Raw genomic sequence first — 8205 nt, 5'->3', positions numbered from 1 at the left:
AATAAGACATCCTCTTCACAACAACTGAAAAATATTTGGTAGCCTAAGTCGCTTTTTTCCAGAAAACACGATAGATCTCTTCAATCAACTACGAATTGAACCGGAAAAGCTCTGTAATGACAACGCCTACAGGTTGCAGGTCTTTGCTGACTCCTATCGTCTCTTGCAACTTTAGTGCACAGCTACTCGGCCCAAAACCGCATCGAATTTTGATCCCTTTTAACTATATCTTCTCATTATTCTAAATGTCAACCTAAGATGTCAAAATTTGAAATATTCTAATATAAGATCATAATTACACGTGTGTCAAAATTTTGTATTCAACCTTTCAGGGTGAACGTCTCGTGGACTTTGTACCCTTTTTCTCATGGGTTCGCTTCACACCTTAGAATGTAACCCACGCCCTTCTAGCCAATGGCTATCCCAGGGGTGTCCCCTCAACAATAAATTGATAATAATAATAATTATTATTATTACAAAGTTCTTGTGCTTTATCAATAAACAATTAAACTTAAGCACTAAACCGTCCTCCATGACATGGTGCCTTTGTCACTGATGAAGTAGGTATGATTCCTGATATTATTTCAGTGTAAAATATTCTATTCTCATCCGTATATGCTAGGCTTCTAAATGGCTTGTCAAATAAGATTGAATCAGTTAATCTGAAACGTAGGATTTTTCCCTTCCTAAGGTGGTTTAGTTGAGGGAGGAAACCTCCCTCACAGAAACCAACCATCTACTGACGAAAAATGCAGATTAACTTGTTTGATGACATTTCATCAGAAATGTCATCAAACAAGTTATCAGAAATGTTTGATGACATTTCATCAGAAATTTCATCAAACAAGTGCGGAATGGGCGGGGGCATTGTCGTACAACAAGAACCAACAGCAGAAATTGCGGCCTCACCCGGGAGTCAATAATCTTTGAAGAGCCTGTACGTAGTACGCATCATTCTCTCACTCTCTCTCTCTCTCTCATTCAGACGCAAATTCCTAATGAATTTATGTCTGAATTTGCGGAAAACCGTGATCAGCATTGTCTTTATCATGGAATTCTTTACATGTTTTTTGGAGTTTGGTGATGATTTTGAAGTCCACTGCATGCTCTGACGCTTCGTCTCTGAGTCGTGCTGAAACACCCAACACTCATCTCCAGTGACAATACAATCGAGAAAATTAGGATCGTTTTGGCAAAGAAGGAAGTCTTCTCATGATGACACTCTTCATTGCTTCTGCTCATCTGTGAGGCGCAAATTTTGAACAAACCTTCCTTTTCTCGAAATCTTCATACACAACGACGAATCATCTCGTTCATATCCAACTCATCAGCCATCATTCTGAGGGTCAAATAACGATCTATTTCCACAATTCCCCGAACTTTGGAAACTCTGTCCTCATTTCGAAAGGTTGGTGAGGCCCACTTCTTGGGTTATCACAAATATCCTTACGTCTAATGTACCAGTGTGTACATTAGACGTAAGGATATTTGTGATACCAGTGTGTGTTTGAATGGTCTTTGACCATTCAAACACACTGGTACAACTTAACGTTTCATCACCATAAACAGTTTAACATTTCATACGTTTTCTGTTGCATATTTTCTCAGTTTAAAACAAAATTTTATATTCGTTCGTTGCTTCAGTGCAAAATCGTAACATGGAATTAAGGCTACGATCGAAACTGGTTGTTACCCTGAGCCAACACACAGTGAAAAACCTGAAATTCTACTCATTTCAACAACGTCTGGCCATGAAAATAAGTCGTTTTGGGTAAGCGACTTGTTTTGGAAATATAAAACATTAGGATTTATTGTTTTTGCGCTGTTTTATTTTTGTTTTCTTTGCTTGTCATTCTTTATTAGCTAACAGTTTTTCTTTCCACAATTTTCTACTGAACACTTTAGAATAATTTATTTTTTGGAGTTATTTAAGCGCAAATACAAATTTGTAGTGACTAATCACAATGCATAGTGATTGAACACTATTATATATCGATTAGATATATCATGTCTGTCTTAACCATCTATCACATTTTTGCACAGTAAGTGCCTGCCACTGCAACTAATTAACTGTGGTAATCATAGATGAACCATGGCAACAGCTTAGCAATTCTAAATAAAGCGTTTTGCCTTGGCAACCGTTTTGATGTGTTACCATAGCAATGGCCGTTGAACGGCTAACGAGCCTGCGTTATACGCAATTGCACAAAACATCTTTAAAAATTCCATATCCATCAATTATTGTCACCGAAAAAGCCTCATCAGATCCTGCAACTCTGTCTCTTGTACATCCAGTTTTACTGAACGCGATTTTTTTAAAAATGCTCTGACCATTTATTTCCTGTGTAGTTAATTTACAAAAGTTCTTGGCTACTTCCGAATGAAGAAAAGTAAAGAAATTATAGTTTCATTTATGTTTCCTCGTTCTCACGAACAATACCCTCCTATATGTTTACCAAAGACAAGAAAGAGGACAAAATATATGGACTTAACCAAGGGCAGATGACCCATTCTTCTCGCCAAAACACAATTTTTAGTTATTACTAAATATCCTTTTCTGTATCAATGATTTCCCCACCGTTTCAGATATTCATATACATACAGACATCCGAGGGATCTTCACACACGTGAATAACTGGAACGATGAAATCTAATGAAATTAAATCCATTCGGCAGCATCTCTCTCTCTCTCTCTGTTAATCGACAGCTCGTGCAATGACGCCAGTCCGAAATTACTCAGCTGTTGTTCACCTGTCATCCATACATCAGTGCAGGCGACACCGGAACGTGAAAAGCTCGTTGTGTCGTCTGCTGCGTTCGGAAATTTCTGAGACTGGCGCCAAACGAATCGGATTTCCTAATAATAGATCATGTGACCTGTCTCACGTGAAAGTTTAGGCCACAGTCTTAGGTGACTTGTTTGTTGAACATGGCACACACTTTGTTATAAAAAATAAAAAAAGAAACGAGATGGAATATTCAGTTCTTGTACAGTGACAACAAATTTACGATGCACTTGGTCGTCACTACATGGACACTGAGAATACATCTAGACCTATAAGTGATTCAAGCAAAAATCACATGTCTCAAAATAAGGCAACAGTTTTAGACTTCCGATTCGTCATGTAGCGAAGCATGTGAGAAGTTCAGTTCATATCATTTCACAAATATACGTGGTCTCAGTTCTAATTTGCACTTTCACGATGGTGGGACTGTTAGTACTCCTGGGTATAGCCACCATGCACAAGTACATGGTGGGTGACTACCCAGGTGTGAACCAACATTAGCAGGGGTCGAGGTGTGGCACCCACACCACACGGAGGAATGCTGCCCCTCTATGTTACAAGGCAGTACTAGGTGGTAGATGACTCTCATCAAACAGTGCAATACCACCACTTTGCTTATTGGAGGCTTGAAGTGGTGGAACCCATGTTTAGTCTCTAGAGCTAAGTTCCGGTCAACCCTTCCCTATCTCTTCCATCAAGCAGTATGATTGATGACTTCTGAGGTTATGATGAACATCGTGGCGAGATCCAATATTTCTTACACTTCGAGGGTACAAACTCTCTAGGAGGCTTCCGGATTAGCTAGTGTATAATCTTGCTACCTCTACTCTGCCGGATTGTGACTAGAGGGAGTCCGAGTAGTGTGTATGCGGGGAGCATTGTCGAGGCCACGTTATGTCAAGGATCTGGGTATATTCTTACCATGTGTATGTCATATCCAAAAATTTCATTACTTCACACAGCATGTCCCACCCACGTTTTCTTACTATTGAATACACAATGAATTGTCAAACTAATAGAGCAAGCTTATCTGCAAAAAGATCAAAACCTCCCAAGCACTTCCTAATTCATTTCACAAATATACATGGTCTCAATTCTAATCTCAACGATGTCCATATCCACTTACAGTCTGCCAAACCCCATGTACTTTTTCTGACAGAATCTCAGTTATCGGTTGATTCAACTACTGCTCATCTCAGTTGCCCAAATTATTCGCTGTATGATTCCTTTCGCCTCAAATGTGGTACTTGTGCATATGTCCGTTCTGATAATCCCTGTCAGAGACTTGGCAATTTGGAATCTCCTCTCTATGATCTTCTCTAGGTTAAAATCTCTCTACCTCATTGTGTTAAATTCATCTGTTGTCTCTACTGTTCTGCCAACTCCACTAATCACTTTGAGCTCTTTGACTTCCTCTCCTTGCAGCTTGACTTTCTCCAGTCCAACTTTCCTAACAATGAGGTAATTTTCTTTGTTGATTTTAATGTTCACAACTCCAGCTGCCTTCCGTTTTCTAGTCACACCGAACCAACTGGTCGAGATGTTGAGGCTTTTGCAATTACTAATGATCTTGCATAGATTGTTCATTCAGCTACAAGAATACCGGACAATCCTAATCATACAGCCAATACGCTTAATCTTTTTCTCACAAACAACCCTTCTAAGTACACGGTCGAAGTGAGAGGTCCTTTAGGCACTTCAGATCACAACTTGGTGATTGTCTCTTCTCCAATGGAACCTTTATCTCATGGCTATTCCCAACCTCGTGTTGTTTGGCATTACAAGAATGCAAAATGGGATGACCTGCGAGACTTCTTTTCTTCTTTTCCTTGGTCGGATTACTGTTTCAAAACTTCTGATGTCAACATTTGCTCAGATCTTGTCAGTGAAATTATTCTTGTAGGAATGGAATCCTTTATCCAACACTCCACTTTAAAACCTTGTCCCTTATCTAAACCTTGGTTTTCCAATAAATGTGCTAAGGCTGTTCAATAGAAGAATACTGCATATCGTAATTGGCTTGTTTCTAATTCTTCAATTTCATTGTCTGCCTACACCAAAGCTCGCAACAATTGTAAAGCAGTTATTAATCACTCCAAACTAGAGTTTGAACAGGCTAAGAGTAGAAAACTTGCTTCTTGCCATAATGGTAGCCGAGCATTCTGGTCTCTTGCCAAAGCTATTGACCGCAACTTTTGCCATCTCTGCTCCCACCTCTGTCCAAACCAGATGGTTCTGTTGTCACTCACTTCAGTAAAGGATAAAGCTGACCTGCTAGCATCCCATTTTTCTTCCAACTCATGTATTAATAATCTTGGTAAAAACCTCCCACCATTCCCAACATGCTCCATTCAATGCCTCCTGTGGTCTTCCGTCAAAAGGATGTCAGAAGGATTTTAGCGAATCTTGATGCTAAGAAAGCTCCAGGTCCCAATGGTATTTCTCCACTTGTTCTCAAAACCTGTGCTCCTGAACTTATTCCTTTTCTTTGCCGCCTTTTTTCACTTTCTTATTCCGAAGGTGTTTTTCCTTCTGCTTGGAAATTTGCTCATATCCAGCCAGTTCCTAAAAAGGGTGAAAAATCTCTCCCATCCAATTATCGTCCCATTGCAATTACTTCTACTCTTTCTAAAGTAATGGAGAAATCAATTAACCGCCAACTCTTAAACTACCTAGAAACCTTCCATCTGATCAACGATCGCCAGTATGGATTCCGTCAGTGTCGATCCACTAGTGATATTCTGGTTTATGTTACCCATTTATGGACTAATTCAATGGAAAGGTTCGGTGAAACACAAGTAGTTGCTCTTGACATCTCAAAGGCTTTCGATCGTGTTTGGCATAAAGGTCTTCTAAACAAGCTTCCATCTTATGGTTTGCCAACTGTTTTTAGTAATTGGTTATCAAGTTTTCCCTCTGATCGCTCACTGAGGGTGATGGTAGATGGCTCTCTGTCTTCTAACTTCTCCACTAATGCCGGTGTCCCCCAAGGTTCAGTTCTTTCCCCCACTGTTTTCCTCTTGTATACTTAATGACTTTCTTCCATCGACTGGAAATCCTATCCATAGTTTTGCCGATGATAGCACATTGCATTCCACTTTCCATTTTGAGAAACCTTGTCCTGCTCAATCAGCTTCAACGTCTCGAAAATCTGCTACCAATTCCTTAAATGCCGATCTTCAGGTAATTCTCCAGTGGGGCAAAGACAACTTAGTTGATTTCAACCCTTCTAAAACTCAGTCTTGTCTTATATCTCGCAAAAAAGGATTCTGAATTCTGCTCCTATGCTTATCTTTAGTGACACTCCGATTTCTAGGCAAAATGATATATCTCTTTTGGGAGTTACCCTGACTTCTAATCTCTCTTGGCACAAGCACATTACAAATATTGCTTCTTCTGCATCTGAAAAACTTGGTTTTCTCTTTCGCTCTCGGCGTTACTTTTCTTCCAAACAGCTGCTCACTCTGTATAAATCGCAAATCCACCCTGCCATGGAATAATGTTCCTACATCTGGGGTGGTGCCCCCAAAACCTCTCTCAGGCTGCTTGATTCCATACAGAAGAGGGCAGTTAGGTTAATTAATGATTCATCTCTAACAGAGTCTCTCCACTCTGTCTCATAGATGTACTGTTTCTGCTGCATGCCTTTTCTACAGATACTTCCATGGGTACTGTTCTTCTGAATTGGCTTCTATAATTCCCGCTCTCTCTTTCAAAACAATCCGAACACGTGCCGTCAGCAGCCAACATCCATTTACTGTTCAACTTCAAACTCACAGAACCAACTTTTCATCTTCCTCGTTTATTCATTCAACTGCCGTTTTCTGGAACAACCATCCTTTATACGTATTTCCTGAAAATTAAGTCTACAGAAGTTCAAGTCCAATGTCAACAAATATCTTCTTTCGTCTTCTCAACCTCCAAGCCAAGGACGGTACTAAGTACTATTAGGTTCTAATACCTCTCGTGTTTGGGGTTTACATAAAAAAATTTTAATGATGTTCATTTTCACTTAAGTCTGCCAAACCCCCACTTACTTTTTCTGACAGAATCCTGATATCAGTTGATTCAACCACTGCTCATCTCAGCTGTCCTAATGATTCGCTTTACGATTCCTTTCGCTTCAAAGGTGGTAGGTACTTGTGCATACGTCCGCTCTTATAGATACAGTAATTTGGAATCTTCTCTTTTCGATCTTCTCTGGCTTAAAATCTCTCTACTTCATTCTGTCAAATTCATTTGCTGCCTCTATCGATCTCTCAACTCCATTAATCACTTGGAACTCTTTGACTTTCTCTCATTGAAGCTTACTTTCGCCAATCCAACTTTCCTAACAGTGAGGTAATTTTCTTTGGCGATTTTAATATCCACAACTTCAGATGGTTTCAGTTTTCTAGTCATATCGACCCAGCTGGTCGAGATGCTGAGGCTTTTGCACTTGTGAATGACATCTCACAGATTGTTCATTTATTTACCAGAAAACCAGACAACCCTAACTACACGGGCGCTCGCGCACACAATATTCTTGATCTTTTTACTAACGAGCAACCCTTTAAAGTACACGGTTCGAGGTTTGGTCCTCTAGGCACCTCATATCTCAATTTGGTAATAGTCTTCTCCAATGAAGCCTTCCTCTCGTGGCTATTCTCAGCTTAGTGTTATTTGACAATACAAGAATGCGAATTGGGGTGATCTGCGAGATTTCTATTCTGCTTTTCCTTCGTTGGATTACTGTTTTAAATCTTCCAACGTCAATATATGCTCAGTAGTGAAATTATTCTTGACGGATTGAAAACCTTGATTCCACACTTCACCTTAAAATCTCATCCTTTACATAAACCTTGGCTTTCCAATAAATGTGTTAAGGCTGTTCAAGATGTTGCATATCGCAAGTGACGCGCAGCTAACTGTTCAGCTTCAATTTCTGCCTACACTAAAGCTCGCAGCAATTGTAAAGCAATTATTAAACAACGTAAACTAGATTTTAAACAAGCTAAGAGCAGAAAACTTGCTTCTAGCTCTGAAGACAATGTTAGATGGCTCTCTGTCTTCAAACTTCTTCACTACTGCTGGTGTTCAAGATTCGGTTCTTTCTCCCACTCGTTCTCTTATACAGTATATGCTCAATCAATAGTAATAGCAATTGCTTAATTATCGGTACTCACCTCAATTATCCGTGTTTTTTCACATTGGAATTAAAGAAGTAGGAAAAGTGAAGACTTTAAAAATAAAATTAATTCTCATTTTGTATTCCTACAAAACGAAATTTCAGCTGTTACTCCCATTTCCTTTGCCGTGGTCACCCTGTTAAGTATCATTCCATCTCCGTACACGTCGGTTCTTCTGGTTGGTGTCACATACGCAGTGTCACCATTTCAGAAAAGTGCGAAGAGAGACAGTTTAACCACAGTCCCTACTG

This window comes from Mastigoproctus giganteus, chromosome 13, assembly GCF_048544385.1.
Source record: "Mastigoproctus giganteus isolate SK-2022 chromosome 13, ASM4854438v1, whole genome shotgun sequence".
Taxonomy (NCBI): Eukaryota; Metazoa; Arthropoda; class Arachnida; order Uropygi; family Thelyphonidae; genus Mastigoproctus; species Mastigoproctus giganteus.
This window is presented reverse-complemented; position numbering follows the sequence as displayed.